Genomic DNA, 4,620 nt, shown 5'->3' with positions numbered 1-4,620 from the left:
GGAGATGTTCGCTGACTGCTGTGGTTGTTGGTGGGGGGAGAGAGTACACCATAGTAGGGGAAACTCTCGACCGACGACCGAAGGGAAATACACGTTCATTTTTAGCAAAGGCTTCGAGTCGTGCTCGAACGAACAATAAATGTATTATTATTATTATTATTATTATTATTATTATTATACTTGCGAACGTTCTCCTATCTATTTATCTCTCTTTCTCTTAACGTCCTCTGACATCTTTCGTCTTCGTTACGATTAAGTATTTATAGAAATAAAATTATCCCTTTTTTTTTTCTTTCATTCTTTCTTTCTTTTCTTCTTCCATTTATCACAGAAGATTTATAAGAAGTATCAATGAATACGCGTAAAATGTTACGGAGAAGGGAATCGTTTCGTTTATCAAGCACGTGCCTCGTCGAGCACAATTCTAAAGGTCGTCATTAGCAGTCGAAACGTAGTTTGCCAATGAAAAAAGATATTTAACGAGCACTTTTTTATTCACCCTTTGGCAGCACGGTGTGACCTTCTCTTCTACATCCTCCCTACCTCTCTCTCTCTCTCTCTCTCTCTCTCTTTCTTTTCTTGTAGTATTGTATAGCGGTCGACAAGTAGACACCACGTGCAGTGGTCGGCCAGCCGGCGTGGCAGCCAGGAAACGAGCGAGAGTCGGTCGTGCAACGCAAAAAATAAAGAGAAAAAAGGAAGAAAAAGTAAAAGAATAAAAAAGCAGTTCACGCACACGCATCTGCTTCTCCACCACCCACACCAGCCGCCTAACTTCCCCTCGACCCTCGGCCACGCACATTTCGAAAGGAAATCCCCTCCCCCGCTAGTCCCCTTCTCTTCTCTGTCTCATTCTCGCTCACTCTCGAGGGAACCTCTTAAATCAATACTCGCCTGCCTCCGAAGAGAGTATCTTCCCGAATGATCTCTCTCTCTCTCTCTCTCTCTCCCTCTCTCTTCCTCATCCTCCCCTTTCTCGTCCTTTCAGCCTTGCCCGAAAACGATTAACGAACGACTTGTCCTATACTCACTCGTGTCATCTCGAGAGACGATGAAAAGGCGTGCTCGATTGGTCCTCACTGTTTCTGTCGTTTATATTCCGATAATAGAGGCATATTGATTTGCGATGAGGTCCATAATAATAATAAGCTGTCTGCCAAGAGACCACGGGAACCAAGTGCTTTCGTTTAACTCGAGGTTTTATCCTTTTAAAAGACCACGATACTTTTCCCACGAAATCGTCACGATTTAAAGGATTTTTTTCTTTCAAGCGTGAGGCTTAAGTTTAATACAACGAGCACGATGAAAAGTTTCTTCCTAAATTATCAGTTATAAGACATACGTATGTATATATATATATATATGTATATTATATCTCATCCAAGAATTTTCAAACGATCGATAAAACTGGTAATAATCTGTGCATGGTGGAGCTTTGAACGAAGTCTACAAAGCACGCTATTATATCTTTCCTTCTGTCCCTGGTACCGATAGATTTCCAATGCAAATTCTTTTTTAGGAAGAATTTTAAGAAATACAATCTAGTAGTCGTCGTCTTCGTCCTTTTGCGTTCGTGACTTTGTTAAGCTAATAAGAAGATATCGTTCACGGACGATTTACGTTCTATTCTTCCAAACACTGCTTATTTATGATTAGAAATTTAGATTTTAATTATACTCATATATATGTATATATATATATATATATATATATATATATATATATATATATATATATAACGGATAGGAAAGTATATCGTAGCTTCGATAATTTTATCTGCGTAACGAGCGGCGTCGTACGTGAAAGCGTAATTTCTAATATCGTCTAGGAGAATACGATTAATGAGAATGCAAACGAATTAGAATCGATGACCCATTTCAATCGTTTATAACGGATTAATACTAATATATCTCTGTGTGGTTCATTTTAATAAAGCTTTTATTTTAGGACTATAAGAAGAAAAAGGAATAAGAAAATGACAATATGTATAAAAGAACATCAGTACGTAAAAAAAGAAGAAAAAAAGAAAAAAAAATGAAAGAGAAATGAAAAAGGTTTGCGTTCCATAAGATTTTAAGAGCACTATAATGATACGCTCCTAACTGTACATTGATATTGTACAATTAAGAAATTATTGTAATTAATACAAACGATATCATCTCTATATGTATATACATAGATGATACATTTATGTATGACACGCAACGATAAAAATTTATATTGCAAGTGTATTTCTTACATTATCAAAGCATAAATAAATATGAGATTTTGCAAATTCGTCTAATTAATTGTTGTTAGTTGTTATTTACGTGACAATATATTGATATGATATTTAAGAGAATAATTGTATATATTTAAAATTGCCGCTGAAGAATTTTCGCATTACGGCGATCGTTGCGCCACTCGCGGTTTTCACATGATTCTGTTTTACCGGCATTATTATATTTCTTATGTATTACATATATAACTAGACGGTGTGAGCTGTTTAAAAACATCTCTCTCTCTCTCTCTCTCTCTCTCTCTCTCTCTCTCTCTCTCTCTCTGTATCTCTATTAGAAAATGGATAGATTGAAATGTAATGTTTAAATTGTAATAAGTATATACAAAATTTCATCGATTTTTGGTGATGCATTCTTTATTATTTTTTTTTTAAGTTTTATTTTCTTTTAAAAAAAATCGTGTCAAAAAGTGATGTTTGATCGAGTATAATTTACGCATAAAAAATCCGAAAAAGCTGTGACCTCGCTTAAATCTTTATATTTACAATGACATCTCGTTCAACAAAATTGTTGATCAAGAATTACGTCTGGACTAATCGTTGACTTAAACGATGTTTTCAATATTTTTCATGAGAGAAAAAAAGTTTCATATAGTGGCGCCGCTTGAATTTTGTGGCTAAAGCGATAAAGCTCGTAGACCCATTACTGATTTTGAATCAAATTGGCCCTCAGATTTTATTATAATTCAATATTCGAAACACAAGGAAAAGTTTTGCGATGATTCTATTATTAAAAATAAGGAAATACATATTTAGCCGTTCATGATAATAAATGACATTTTTCAATTATCTAATTAGTTTTCTTTTGTATTCCGATGAATAAACATCGAACTTTTCTTTTTCCATAAATCTAAAATTGTATAATCTATACTTTCATTGATTCTACAATTATTTAAACGACGTATAATGTACTTAAACATTGCATAATTTAATTTATTATTTCAACAGAGTTAAATTTTGAATTCGCAGTCGTAATATTAACAAAACAGAACATTCTATGGATTAATTAATATTTAAATAGAGTTAAAATTTGTAGTCAATTATCGGATCAGTTTCCAATTTTCAAAAGACAGAGATCTGAAACGACGGTAACTTCATTGTTATGCTTGATATTTTTATTAATAACAGTAGTAGTAGTATAACAAGATTACGTTAATCCATGGGTCTCCAAATGAAGCAACCTCCACGTGGTGAGACCTGGGTCGATAGTACTTGCGATACATCGGAATCTTATGGGATACAAGTACTATCGAGCGAATGGCTGTTTATTTCTAAATATTTTCTTTTCAATTATATTTGAACATATTGTACCTAAATTATACATTGCTAATCACATTTTAATAACTAATTAAGTTGTATAGTATGATGGAACGATTTATTCGTAAAGAAATTTATGAAATTTTGAAAAGTTAATCTTTACGAATTCCTGTCACTCTCAAAAGATATTATTTTATTTGTAAATGTGTCATTACGAAAGTTAAGATTTAATACAGACGACGACAATTTGTAAAATGTTTGTTTTCAGATGTATATAGATTCCGAACGTACGCATTTATTCGATACAATTTTCTCAAAGAGAACGATAGTTTCTTTTAAATTCTAAAAATGTCATCTTGTGATTCGATCTTTTATCTTTCGAATGAATTATTATTGACAAAAATCTGTTAAGAATAGCGAGCAAGAAAATTTCTATCGTAAGTCCTTAGGAAAATCACATTGTCTATGTAGTACTTTGTTTATCTCGGAGTGGAAACGAGGCAAAAAAAGACACGAATTCATTTTCTTCCATTCCAACACATTAAAACTACACGTACCGTATAAATGTCGTAGTTGATTTCTAGAAAATTTCGTCTGAAAATTTACCCACAATTCCATAGCTATAACAATTCTCGCTATCAACTGTCATTCTTTTTTACAAAAAGCATGTCTCTTATAATATCTCTTGAGAAAAGCTATTGGCTCATATTTAATAAGAAACAACGCTATTGGTTGATACCGTTTGCTCCTCCTACCGCTAATCTATCCTACGCACTCATTGGCTCCTGGTTATTACCATCTCTTCGCGACGATGGTTATAGCGAACCTCGAAAGGATCAAGAATCGATAATTCTTCTTTGCGTAAACGTGAACTGTTAAGAAATGTGGTTGTTCAGTGAGCTAAAAGTAATTACTAGTTTGTATTAGTCACAATAGGGTAGACAAAAATTCTATTTATTTTTATACGTAAAAAAAATTGATGATCGTCGAAATGGCGCGATAGAAAGAATCGAGTTAATATTTATCCGTATACGTGTGTGTGTGTTTTTTTTATTCTCCTAATTCAATGAATTATTATGAAATAA

Source organism: Vespa velutina, chromosome 9, assembly GCF_912470025.1.
Source record: "Vespa velutina chromosome 9, iVesVel2.1, whole genome shotgun sequence".
NCBI lineage: Eukaryota > Metazoa > Arthropoda > Insecta > Hymenoptera > Vespidae > Vespa > Vespa velutina.
The sequence above is the reverse complement of the archived record's forward strand: the minus strand, read 5'-3'. Positions refer to the sequence as shown.